Source organism: Calliopsis andreniformis, unplaced genomic scaffold (genome assembly GCF_051401765.1).
Source record: "Calliopsis andreniformis isolate RMS-2024a unplaced genomic scaffold, iyCalAndr_principal scaffold0018, whole genome shotgun sequence".
In the NCBI taxonomy this organism is placed as follows: domain Eukaryota; kingdom Metazoa; phylum Arthropoda; class Insecta; order Hymenoptera; family Andrenidae; genus Calliopsis; species Calliopsis andreniformis.
In genome coordinates this window covers 10,466,595-10,481,318 of record NW_027480430.1, presented here as the reverse complement: position 1 = coordinate 10,481,318, position 14,724 = coordinate 10,466,595, and positions in this window count along the sequence as shown.

Below are 14,724 nucleotides of genomic sequence, written 5' to 3'. Positions count from 1 at the left end.
TTCAATCCGTTGGAGCAACGCCCTAGGGTGAAGCCTAGGTTGCTCGGAATGTAGAAATGACCATAAGTTTCATACTGGTTGCAATTATTTGTTTCATACGATGGAAAAGCTGTTGTATTTATGTTGTATTTTATGTTTCTGGCGTTGACTTCTAAGGCACTATCTATTCGATCTGGTGGAGCAACGCCCTAGAGTGAAGCCTAGGTTGCCCAGAACGTAGAATTGGCCATCGCTTTCAAACTGGTTGCAATTATTCCTGTTATATGATGGATAGACAGTTGTATTTTTATTGCATTTTATGCTACGGCCGTTGACTTCTAAGGCCCTAACTGTTCAATCTGTTGGACCAACGCCCTAGGGTGAAGCCTAGGTTGCTCGGAAAGTAGAAATGACCATCAGTTTCATACTGGTTGCAATTATTCGTTTTATACGATGGAAAAACTTTTGTATTTATATTGTATTTTATGCTTCTGGCGTGGACTTCTAAGGCACTAACTATTCGATATGGTGGACCAACGCCCTAGAGTGAAGCCTAGGTTGCCCGGAACGTAGAATTGGCCATCACTTTCAAACTGGTTGCAATTATTCCTGTTATATGATGGATACACTGTTGTACTGTTATTGCATTTTATGCTTCGGGCGTTGACTTCTAAGGCCCTAACTATTCAATCTGTTGGAGCAACGCCCTAGGGTGAAGCCTAGCTTGCTCGGAAAGTAGAAATGACCATAAGTTTCATACTGGTTGCAATTATTCGTTTTATACGATGGAAAAGCTGTTGTATTTATATCGTATTTTATGCTTCTAGCGTTGACTTCTTAGCCCGTAACTATTCGGTCTGGTGGAGCAACGCCCTAGGGTGAAGCCTAGGTTGCTCGGAAAGTAGAAATGACCATAAGTTTCAAACTGGTTGCAATTATTCCTGTCATATGATGGATACACTGTTGTATTGTTATTGCATTTTATGCTTCGGGCGTTGACTTCTAAGGCCCTAACTATTCAATCTGTTGGTCCAACGCCCTAGGGTGAAGCCTAGCTTGCTCGGGAAGTAGAAATGACCATATGTTTCATACTGGTTGCAATTATTCGTTTTTTACGACGGAAAAGCTGTTGTATTTATATCGTATTTTATGCTTCTGGCGTTTACTTCTAAGGACCTAACTATTTGATCTGGTGGAGCAACGCGCTAGAGTGAAGCCTAGGTTGCTCGGAATGTAGAAATGACCATAACTTTCACGTTGCTTGCAATTATTCGTTTTAAACGATGGAAACGCTGTCGTATTTATATTGTATTTTATGCCTCTGGCGTTGACTTCTAAGGCCGTAGCTATTAGATGTGGTGGAGCAACGCCCTAGTGTGACGCCTAGGGTGCTCGGAACGTAGAAATGACCATTACTTTCACACTGGTTGCAATTATTCGTTTTATACTATGGAAAAGCTGTTGTAATTATATCGTTCTTTATGCTTCTGGCGTTGACTTCTTAGGCCGTAACTATTCGGTCTGGTGGAGCAACGCCCTGGAGTGAAACCTAGGTTGCCCGGAACGTAGAATTGGCCATCACTTTCAAACTGGTTGCAATTATTCATGTTATATGATGGAAACACTGTTGTATTTTTTTTGCATTTTATGGTTCGGGCGTTGACTGCTAAGGCCCTAACTATTCAATCTGTTGGAGCAACGCCCTAAGGTGAAGCCTAGGTTGCTCGGAAAGTAGAAATGACCATGACTTTCATACTGGTTGCAATTATTCGTTTTATACGATGGAAAGACTGTTGTATTTATATTGTATTTTATGCTTCTGATGTTGACTTCTAAGGCTCGAACTATTCGATCTGGTGGAGCAACGCCCTAGAGTGAAACCTAGGTTGCCCGGAACGTAGAAATGACCATAACTTTCACACTGGTTGCAATTATTTGTTTTATACGATGGAAAAACTGTTGTATTTATATCGTATTTTATGCTTCTGGCGTTGACTTCTAAGGCACTAACTATTCGATCTGGTGGAGCAACGCCTTAGAGTGACGCCTAGGTTGCCCGGAACGTAGAAATGACCATATCTTTCACACTGGTGGCTATTATTCGTCTTATTCGATGGAAAAACTGTTATATTTACAAGTACCCTATGCTTCTGGCGTTGACTTCTAAGGCCCTAACTATTCGATCTCGTGGAGCAACGCCCTAGGGTGAAGCCTAGGTTGCCCGGATAGTAGAAATGACCATAACGTTCATAGTGGTTGCAATTATTCGCTTTATACGATGGAAAAACTGTTGTATTTATATTGTATTTTATGCTTCTGGCGTTGAGTTCTGAGGCCCTAACTATTCGATCTGTAGGAGCAACGCTCTAGAGTGAAGCCTTGGTTTCCCGGAACGTAGAAATGACCATGACTTTCATACTGGTTGCAATTATTCGTTTTATACGATGGAAAAACTGTTGTATTTATATTGTATTTTATGCTTCTGTCGTTGACTTCTAAGGCTCCAACCATTCGATCTGGTGGAGCAACGCCCTGGAGTGAAACCTAGGTTGCCCGGAACGTAGAATTGGCCACCACTTTCAAACTGGTTGCAATTAATCCTGATATATGATGGAAACACTGTTGTATTTTTTTTGCATTTTATGGTTCGGGCGTTGACTTCTAAGGCCCTAACTATTCAATCCGTTGGAGCAACGCCCTAGGGTGAAGCCTAGGTTGCTCGGAAAGTAGAAATGACCATAAGTTTCATACTGGTTGCAATTATTTGTTTCATACGATGGAGAAGCTGTTGTATTTATATTGTATTTTATGCTTCTGGCGTTGAGTTCTAAGGCCCTAACTATTCGATCTGGTGGAGCAACGCCCTAGGGTGAAGCCTAGGTTGCCCGGATAGTAGAAATGACCATAACGTTCATAGTGGTTGCAATTATTCGCTTTATACGATGGAAAAACTGTTGTATTTATATTGTATTTTATGCTTCTGGCGTTGAGTTCTGAGGCCCTAACTATTCGATCTGTTGGAGCAACGCCCTAGAGTGAAGCCTTGGTTTCCCGGAACGTAGAAATGACCATGACTTTCATACTGGTTGCAATTATTCGTTTTATACGATGGAAAAACTGTTGTATTTATATTGTATTTTATGCTTCTGTCGTTGACTTCTAAGGCTCGAACCATTCGATCTGGTGGAGCAACGCCCTGGAGTGAAACCTAGGTTTCCCGGAACGTAGAATTGGCCACCACTTTCAAACTGGTTGCAATTAATCCTGATATATGATGGAAACGCTGTTGTATTTTTTTTGCATTTTATGGTTCGGGCGTTGACTTCTAAGGCCCTAACTATTCAATCCGTTGGAGCAACGCCCTAGGGTGAAGCCTAGGTTGCTCGGAAAGTAGAAATGACCATAAGTTTCATACTGGTTGCAATTATTTGTTTCATACGATGGAAAAGCTGTTGTATTTATATTGTATTTTATGCTTCTGGCGTTGAGTTCTAAGGCACTAACTATTCGATCTGGTGGAGCAACGCCCTAGAGTGAAGCCTAGGTTGCCCGGAACGTAGAATTGGCCATCACTTTCAAACTGGTTGCAATTATTCCTGTTATATGATGAAAACACTGTTGTATTTTTTTTGCATTTTATGGTTCGGGCGCTGACTTCTAAGGCCCTAACTATTCAATCTGTTGGAGCATCGCCCTAGGGTGAAGCCTAGGTTGCTCGGAAAGTAGAAATGACCATAAGTTTCATACTGTTTGCAATTATTCGTTTTATACGATGGAAAAGCTGTTGTATTTATATCGTATTTTATGCTTCTGGCGTTGACTTCTAAGGCACTAACTATTCGATCTGGTGGAGCAACGCCCTAGAGCGAAGCCTAGGTTGCCCGGAACGTAGAATTGGCCATCACTTTCAAACTGGTTGCAATTATTCCTGTTATATGATGGAAACATTGTTGTATTTTTTTTTGGATTTTATGGTTCGGGCGTTGACTTCTAAGGTCCTAACTACTCAATCTGTTGGAGCAACGCCCTAGGGTGAAGCCTAGGTTGCTCGGAAAGTAGAAATGTCCATAAGTTTCATACTGGTTGCAATTATTCGTTTTATACGATGGAAAAACTGTTGTAATTATATTGTATTTTATGCTTCTGGCGTTGACTTCTAAGGCACTATCTATTCGATCTGGTGGAGCAACGCCCTAGAGCGAAGCCTAGGCTGCCCGGAACGTAGAATTGGCCATCACTTTCAAACTGGTTGCAATTATTCCTGTTATATGATGGAAACACTGTTGTATTTTTTTTGCATTTTATGGTTCGGGTGTTGATTTCTAAGGTCCTAACTATTCAATCTGTTGGAGCAACGCCCTAGGGTGAAGCCTAGGTTGCTCGGAAAGTGGAAATGACCATTAGTTTCATACTGGTTGAAATTATTCGTTTTATACGATGGAAAAACTGATGTATTTATATTGTATTTTATGCTTCTGGCGTTGACTTCTAAGGCACTAACTATTCGATCTGGTGGAGTAACGCCCTAGAGTGAAGCCTAGGTTGCCCAGAACGTAGAATTGGCCATCGCTTTCAAACTGGTTGCAATTATTCCTGTTATATGATGGATAGACAGTTGTATTTTTATTGCATTTTATGCTACGGCCGTTGACTTCTAAGGCCCTAACTGTTCAATCTGTTGGACCAACGCCCCAGGGTGAAGCCTAGGTTGCTCGGAAAGTAGAAATGACCATAAGTTTCATACTGGTTGCAACTATTCGTTTTATACGATGGAAAAACTGTTGCATTAAATGGTATTTTATGCTTCTGGCGTTGACTTCTACGGCACTAACTATTCAATCTGGTGGAGCGACGCCCTAGAGTGAAGCCTAGCTTGCCCGGAACGTAGGATTGGCCATCACTTTCAAACTGGTTGCAATTATTCCTGTTATATGATGGAAACACTGTTGTATTTTTTTTGCATTTTATGGTTCGGGCGTTGACTTCTAAGGCCCTAACTATTCAATCTGTTGGAGCAACGCCCTATGGTGAAGCCTAGGTTGCTCGGAAAGTAGAAATGACCATAAGTTTCATACTGGTTGCAATTATTCGTTTTATACGATGGAAAAACTGTTGTATTTATATGGTATTTTATGCTTCTGGCGTTGACTTCTAAGGCACTAACTATTCGATCTGGTGGAGCAACGCCCTAGAGTGAAGCATACGTTGCCTGGAAGGTACAAGTGGCCATCACTTTCAAACTGGTTGCAATTATTCGTTTTATACGATGGAAAAACTGTCGTATTTATATTGTATTTTATGCTTCTGACGTTGACTTCTACGGCACTAACTATTCAATCTGGTGGAGCGACGCCCTAGAGTGATGCCTAGGTTGCCCGGAACGTAGGATTGGCCATCACTTTCAAACTGGTTGCTATTATTCCTGTTATATGATGGATACACTGTTGTATTGTTATTGCATTTTATGCTTCGGGCGCTGACTTCCAAGGCCCTAACTATTCAATCTGTTGGAGCATCGCCCTAGGGTGAAGCCTAGCTTGCTCGGGAAGTAGAAATGACCATATGTTTCATACTGGTTGCAATTATTCGTTTTATACGATAGAAAAGCTGTTGTATTTATATCGTATTTTATGCTTCTGGCGTTGACTTCTAAGGCACTAACTATTCGATCTGGTGGAGCAACGCCCTAGAGCGAAGCCTAGGTTGCCCGGAACGTAGAATTGGCCATCAATTTCTAACTGGTTGCAATTATACCTGTTATATGATGGAAACACTGCTGTATTTTTTTTGCATTTTATGGTTCGGGCGTTGACTTCTAAGGCCCTATCTATTCAATCCGTTGGAGCAACGCCCTAGGGTGAAGCCTAGGTTGCTCGGAAAGTAGAAATGACCATAAGTTTCATACTGGTTGCAATTATTCGTTTTATACGATGGAGAAACTGTTGCATTTATATTGTATTTTATGCTTCTGGCGTTGACTTCTAAGGCACTGACTATTCGATCTGGTGGAGCAACGCCCTAGAGCGAAGCCTAGGTTGCCCGGAACGTAGAATTGGCCATCACTTTCAAACTGGTTGCAATTATTCCTGTTATATGATGGAAACATTGTTGTATTTTTTTTTGGATTTTATGGTTCGGGCGTTGACTTCTAAGGTCCTAACTACTCAATCTGTTGGAGCAACGCCCTAGGGTGAAGCCTAGGTTGCTCGGAAAGTAGAAATGTCCATAAGTTTCATATTGGTTGCAATTATTCGTTTTATACGATGGAAAAACTGTTGTAATTATATTGTATTTTATGCTTCTGGCGTTGACTTCTAAGGCACTATCTATTCGATCTGGTGGAGCAACGCCCTAGAGCGAAGCCTAGGCTGCCCGGAACGTAGAATTGGCCATCACTTTCAAACTGGTTGCAATTATTCCTGTTATATGATGGAAACACTGTTGTATTTTTTTTGCATTTTATGGTTCGGGCGTTGATTTCTAAGGTCCTAACTATTCAATCTGTTGGAGCAACGCCCTAGGGTGAAGCCTAGGTTGCTCGGAAAGTAGAAATGACCATTAGTTTCATACTGGTTGAAATTATTCGTTTTATACGATGGAAAAACTGATGTATTTATATTGTATTTTATGCTTCTGGCGTTGACTTCTAAGGCACTAACTATTCGATCTGGTGGAGCAACGCCCTAGAGTGAAGCCTAGGTTGCCCAGAACGTAGAATTGGCCATCGCTTTCAAACTGGTTGCAATTATTCCTGTTATATGATGGATAGACAGTTGTATTTTTATTGCATTTTATGCTACGGCCGTTGACTTCTAAGGCCCTAACTGTTCAATCTGTTGGACCAACGCCCTAGGGTGAAGCCTAGGTTGCTCGGAAAGTAGAAATGACCATCAGTTTCATACTGGTTGCAATTATTCGTTTTATACGATGGAAAAACTTTTGTATTTATATTGTATTTTATGCTTCTGGCGTTGACTTCTAAGGCACTAACTATTCGATATGGTGGAGCAACGCCCTAGAGTGAAGCCTAGGTTGCCCGGAACGTAGAATTGGCCATCACTTTCAAACTGGTTGCAATTATTCCTGTTATATGATGGATACACTGTTGTACTGTTATTGCATTTTATGCTTCGGGCGTTGACTTCTAAGGCCCTAACTATTCAATCTGTTGGAGCAACGCCCTAGGGTGAAGCCTAGCTTGCTCGGAAAGTAGAAATGACCATAAGTTTCATACTGGTTGCAATTATTCGTTTTATACGATGGAAAAGCTGTTGTATTTATATCGTATTTTATGCTTCTAGCGTTGACTTCTTAGGCCGTAACTATTCGGTCTGGTGGAGCAACGCCCTAGGGTGAAGCCTAGGTTGCTCGGAAAGTAGAAATGACCATAAGTTTCAAACTGGTTGCAATTATTCCTGTCATATGATGGATACACTGTTGTATTGTTATTGCATTTTATGCTTCGGGCGTTGACTTCTAAGGCCCTAACTATTCAATCTGTTGGACCAACGCCCTAGGGTGAAGCCTAGCTTGCTCGGGAAGTAGAAATGACCATATGTTTCATACTGGTTGCAATTATTCGTTTTATACGACGGAAAAGCTGTTGTATTTATATCGTATTTTATGCTTCTGGCGTTTACTTCTAAGGACCTAACTATTTGATCTGGTGGAGCAACGCGCTAGAGTAAAGCCTAGGTTGCTCGGAATGTAGAAATGACCATAACTTTCACGTTGCTTGCAATTATTCGTTTTAAACGATGGAAACGCTGTCGTATTTATATTGTATTTTATGCCTCTGGTGTTGACTTCTAAGGCCGTAGCTATTAGATGTGGTGGAGCAACGCCCTAGTGTGACGCCTAGGGTGCTCGGAACGTAGAAATGACCATTACTTTCACACTGGTTGCAATTATTCGTTTTATACTATGGAAAAGCTGTTGTAATTATATCGTTCTTTATGCTTCTGGCGTTGACTTCTTAGGCCGTAACTATTCGGTCTGGTGGAGCAACGCCCTGGAGTGAAACCTAGGTTGCCCGGAACGTAGAATTGGCCATTACTTTCAAACTGGTTGCAATTATTCCAGATATATGATGGAAACAGTGTTGTATTTTTTTTGCATTTTATGGTTCGGGCGTTGACTTCTAAGGCCCTAACTATTCAATCTGTTGGAGCAACGCCCTAGGGTGAAGCCTAGGTTGCTCGGAAAGTAGAAATGACCATAAGTTTCATACTGGTTGCAATTATTCGTTTTATACGATGGAAAAGCTGTTGTATTTATATCGTATTTTATGCTTCTGGCGTTGACTCCTTAGGCCGTAACTATCCGGTCTGGTGGAGCAACGCCCTGCAGTGAAACCTAGGTTGCCCGGAACGTAGAATTGGCCATCACTTTCAAACTGGTTGCAATTATTCCTGTTATACGATGGAAACACTGTTGTATTTTTACTGTATTCTATGCTTCTGGCGTTTAATTCTAAGTCGCTAGCTATTTGATCTGGTGGAGCAACGGCCTAGAGTGATGCCTAGGTTGCCCGGAACGTAGAAATGACAATTACTTTCACACTGTTTGGTATTATTCATTTTGTACGATGGAAAAGCTGTTGCATTTATATTGTATTTTATTCCTCTGGCGTTGACTTCTAAGGCCGTAGCTATTAGATGCGGTGGAGCAACGCCCTAGAGTGACGCCTAGGTTGCCCGCAACGTAGAAATGACCATAACTTTCACACTGGTTGCTATCACTCGTTTTATACGATGGAAAAACTGTTATATTTATATTGTATTTTATGCTTCTGGCGTTGACTTCTTAGGCCCTAACTGTTCGATCTGGTGGAAGAACGCCCTAGAGTGAAGCCTAGGTTATCCGGAACGTAGAAATGACCAGAACATTCACACTGGTTGCAGTTATTCCAGTAAATCAATGGAAAAACTGTTGCATCTTTATTGTATTTTATGCTTCTGGCGTTGACATCTAAGGCCCTAACTATTCGATCTGGTGGAGCAACGCCCTAGGGTGAAGCCTAGGTTGGCCTGAATGTAGAAATGTCCATAACTTTCACACTGTTTGCAATTATTCGTTTTATACGATTGAAAAGCTGTTGTATTTATATTGTATTTTATGCTTCTGGCGTTGACTTCTTAGGCCCTAACTATTCCCTCTGGTGGATCAACACGCTAGAGTGAAACCTACGTTGCCCGGAACGTAGAAATGACCATTCCTTTCACACTGGTTGCAAATATTCCTGTTATACGATGGAAAAGCTGTTGTGTTTATATCCTATTTTACGCTTCTGGCGTTTACTTCTAAGGACCTAACTATTCGATCTGTTGGAGCAACGCCCTAGAGTGAAGCCTAGGTGGCTCGGAATGTAGAAATGACCATAACTTTCACACTGGTTGCAATTATTCGTTTTATACAATGGAAAACCTGCTCGATTTATTTTGTATTTTATGTTTCGGGCGTTGACTTCTAAGGCCCTAACTGTTTGATCTGCTGGACCAACGCCCTAGAATGAAGCCTAGGTTGCCCGGAACGTAGAAATGACCACATCTTTCACACTGTTTGCAATTATTAATTTATTCGATGCCAAAGCTGTTGTATTTATATTGTATTTTGTGCTTCTGGCATTGACTTCTTAGGCCCCAACTATTCGATCTGGAAGAGCAATGCCTCAGAGTTAAGTCTAGGATGCCCGAAACGCCGAAATGATCATTACTTTCACGCTTTTTGCAATTATTCCTGTAATACGATGAAAAGACTGTTGTATTTTTATTGTATCTTATGCTCCTGGCGTTGATTTCTAAGGCCCTAACTATTCGATCTGGTGGAGCAACACCCTGGAGTGAAGCCTAGGTTGCCCGGAACGTGGAAATGACCAGAACTCTCACTCTGGATGCAATTATTCGTTTTATACGATGTAAAAGCTGTTGTATTTATATCGTATTTTATGCTTCTGGCGTTGACTTCTTAGGCCCTAACTATTCGACCTGGTGGTGCAACGCCCTAGAGTGAAACCTAGGTTGCCCGGAACGTAGAAATGACCATTACATTCACACTGGTTGCAATTATTCCTGTTATACGATGGAAACACTGTTGTATTTTTACTGTATTCTATGCTTCTGGCGTTTAATTCTAAGTCGCTAGCTATTTGATCTGGTGGAGCAACGGCCTAGAGTGATGCCTAGGTTGCCCGGAACGTAGAAATGACAATTACTTTCACACTGTTTGGTATTATTCATTTTGCACGATGGAAAAGCTGTTGCATTTATATTGTATTTTATTCCTCTGGCGTTGACTTCTAAGGCCGTAGCTATTAGATGCGGTGGAGCAACGCCCTAGAGTGACGCCTAGGTTGCCCGCAACGTAGAAATGACCATAACTTTCACACTGGTTGCTATCACTCGTTTTATACGATGGAAAAAACTGTTATATTTATATTGTATTTTATGCTACAGGCGTTCAGTTCTTAGGCCCTAACTATTCGATCTGGTTGAACAACGCCCTAGGGTGAAGCCTAGGTTGCCCGGAACGTAGAAATGACCATTGCTTTCACACTGTTTGCAATTATTCCTGTTATACGTTGGAAAAGCTGTTGTATTTATATCGTATTTTATGCTTCTGGCGTTGACTTCTTAGGCCCTAACTATTCCATCTGGTGGAACAACGCCCTAGGGGGAAGCGTAGGTTGCCCGGAACGTAGAAATGACCATAACTTTCACACTGGTTGCTATTATTCGTTTTCTCCGATGGAAAAGCCGTTATATTTATACTGTATTTTATGCTTCTGGCGTTGGCTTCTGAGGCCGTTGCAATTCGATGTGGTGGAAGAACGCCATAGAGTGAAGCCTAGGTAGCGCGGAACGTAGAAATGTCCATATCTTTCACACTGTTTGCAATTATTCATTTTATACGATGGAAAAGCTGTTGTATTTATATTGTATTTTATGCTTCTGGCGTTGACTTCTTAGGCCCTAACTATTCGATCAGGTGGAGCGATGCCTCAGAGTTATGTCTAGGATGCCCGAAACGCCGAAATGATCATTACTTTCACGCTTGTTGCAATTATTCCTGTTATAGGATGGAAAGACTGTTGTATTTTTAGTGTATTTTATACTTCAGGCGTTGACTTCTGAGGCCGTAGCTATTCGATGTGGTGGAAGGACGCCATACAGTGAAGCCTAGGTTGCCCGGAACGTAGAAATGACCATTACTTTCACACTGTTTGCAATTATTTGTTTTATACGATGGAAAAGCTGTTGTATTTATATCGAATTTTATGCCTCTGGCGTTGACTTCTTAGGCCCTTACTATTCCATCTGGTGGAACAACGACCTAGGGTGAAGCCTAGGTTGCCCGGAATGTAGAAATGACCATAACTTTCACACTGGTAGCAATTATTCGTTTTATACGGTGGAAAAACTGTTCTATTTATTTTGTATTTTATGCTTCGGGCGTTGACTTCTAAGGCCCTAACAATTCGATCTGGTGGAGCAACGCCATAGAGTGATGCCTAGGTTGCTCGGAACGTAGAAATGACCATCCATTTCACACTGGTTGCAATTACTCCTGTTATACGATGGAAAAACTGTGTATCTTTATTGTATTTTATGCTTCGTGCTTTGACTTCTAATGCCCTAACTATTCGATCTGGAGGAACAACGACCTAGATTGAAGCCGAGGCTGCGAGGAACGTAGAAGCGACTATCACATTCACACTGGTTGCAATTATTCAAGTTATACGATGGCAAAACTGTTGTATCTTTATTGTATTTTATGCTTCGTGCGTTGACTTCAAAGGCCCTAACTATTCGATCTGCAGTAGCAAAGCCCTAGAGTTGAGCCTAGCTTGCACGGAAGGTAGAAGTGACCATTACCTTCAACCTGCTTGGAACTATTCCCGTTATACGATGAAAAACTGTTGTATTTTTATTGTATTGTATGCTTCAGGCGTTGACTTCTAATTCCCTAGGTATTCGATCTGGTGGAGCAACGCCCTAGAGTGAAGCCTCGGTTGCCCGGAACGTAGAAATGACCATTACCTTCACACTGGTTGCAATTGTTCCTGTTATACGATAGACAAACTGTTGTATTTATATTGTATTTTATGCTTCTTGCGTTGACTTCCAAGGCCCTAACAATTCGATCTGGTGGAGCAACGCCATAGTGTGATGCCTAGGTTGCTCGGAACGTAGAAATGACCATCCATTTCAAACTGGTTGCAATTACTCCTGTTAGACGATGGAAAAACTGTGTATCTTTATCGTATTTTATGCTTCGAGCTTTGACTTCTAAGGCCCTAACTATTCGATCTGTTGGAGCAACGCACTAGAGTGACGCCTAGGATGCCGGGAACGTAGAAGTGGCCATAACTTTCACACTGGTTGCAATTATTCGTTCTATACGATGGAATAACTGTTGTATTTGTTTTGTAGTTTATGCTTCTGTCGTTGACTTCTAAGGCCCTAACAATTCGATCTGGTGGAGCAACGCCATAGAGTGATGCCTAGGTTGCTCGGAACGTAGAAATGACCATCCATTTCACACTGGTTGCAATTACTCCTGTTATACGATGGAAAAACTGTGTATCTTTATTGTATTTTATGCTTCGTGCTTTGACTTCTAATGCCCTAACTATTCGATCTGGAGGAACAACGACCTAGATTGAAGCCGAGGCTGCGAGGAACGTAGAAGCGACTATCACATTCACACTGGTTGCAATTATTCAAGTTATACGATGGCAAAACTGTTGTATCTTTATTGTATTTTATGCTTCGTGCGTTGACTTCAAAGGCCCTAACTATTCGATCTGCAGTAGCAAAGCCCTAGAGTTGAGCCTAGCTTGCACGGAAGGTAGAAGTGACCATTACCTTCAACCTGCTTGGAACTATTCCCGTTATACGATGAAAAACTGTTGTATTTTTATTGTATTGTATGCTTCAGGCGTTGACTTCTAATTCCCTAGGTATTCGATCTGGTGGAGCAACGCCCTAGAGTGAAGCCTCGGTTGCCCGGAACGTAGAAATGACCATTACCTTCACACTGGTTGCAATTATTCCTGTTATACGATAGACAAACTGTTGTATTTATATTGTATTTTATGCTTCTTGCGTTGACTTCCAAGGCCCTAACAATTGGATCTGGTGGAGCAACGCCATAGTGTGATGCCTAGGTTGCTCGGAACGTAGAAATGACCATCCATTTCAAACTGGTTGCAATTACTCCTGTTAGACGATGGAAAAACTGTGTAACTTTATTGTATTTTATGCTTCGAGCTTTGACTTCTAAGGCCCTAACTATTCGATCTGTTGGAGCAACGCACTAGAGTGACGCCTAGGTTGCCCGGAACGTAGAAGTGGCCATAACTTTCACACTGGTTGCAATTATTCGTTCTATACGATGGAATAACTGTTGTATTTGTTTTGTATTTTATATTTCTGGCGTTGACTTCTAAGGCCCTAACAATTCGATCTGATGGAACAACGCCATAGAGTGAAGCCTACGTTGCCCGGAACGTAGAAATGACCATCCCTTTCACACTGGTTGCAATTACTCCTGTTATACGATGGAAAAACTGTTGTATCTTTATTGTATTTTATGCTTCGGGCGTTGACTTCTAAGGCCCTAACAATTCGATCTGTTGGAGCAACGCACTAGAGTGAAGCCTAGGTTGCCCGGATCGTTGAAATGGCCATTGCTTTCACACTGGAGGCACTTATTCGTTCTATACGATGGAAAAACTGTTGTATTTAAATTGTATTTTTTGCTTCTGGCGTTGGCTTCTAAGGCAGTAGCTATTGGATGTGGTGGAGCAACGCCCTATGGTGAAGCCTAGGTTGCCCGGAACGTAGAAATGACCACGACTTTCACAATGGTTGCAATTATTCGTTTTATACGGTGTAAAAACAGTTGTATTTGTTTTGAATTTTATACTTCTGGCGTTGACTTCTAAGACCCTAAAATTCGATCTGGTGGAACAACGCCATAGGGTGAAGCCTAGGTTGCTCGGAACGTAGAAATGACCATCCCTTTCACACTGGTTGGAATTATTCAAGTTATACGATGGGAAAACTGTTGTATCTTTATTGTATTTTATGCTTCGTGCGTTGACTTCTAAGGCTCTAACTATTCGATCTGGAGGAGCAACGCCCTAGAGTTGAGCCTAGGTTGCACGGAAGGTAGAAGTGACCATTACTTTCACGCTGCTTGGAATTATTCCCGTTATACGATGAAAAACTGTTGTATTTATATTGTATTTTATGCTTCTTGCGTTGACTTCTAAGGCCCTAACAATTCGATCTGGTGGAGCAACTCCATAGAGTGATGCCTAGGTTGCTCGGAACGTAGAAATGACCATCCATTTCACACTGGTTGCAATTACTCCTGTTATACGATGGAAAAACTGTGTATCTTTATTGTATTTTATGCTTCGTGCTTTGACTTCTAAGGCCCTAACTATTCGATCTGGTGGAGCATCGCCCTATAGTGAAGCCTAGGTTGCACGGAACGTAGAAATGACCATAACTTTCACACTGGTTGCAATTATTCGTTTTATACGATGGAAAAACTGTTGTATTTTTATTGTATTTTATGTTTCAGGCGTTGACTGCTAAGGCCCTAACTATTCGATATGGTGGAACCACGTCCTAGGGTGAAGCCTAGGTTGCCCGGTACGTAGAAATGACCATAACGTTCATACTGGTTGCAATTATTCGTTTTATACAATGGAAAAACTGTTCTATTTATTTT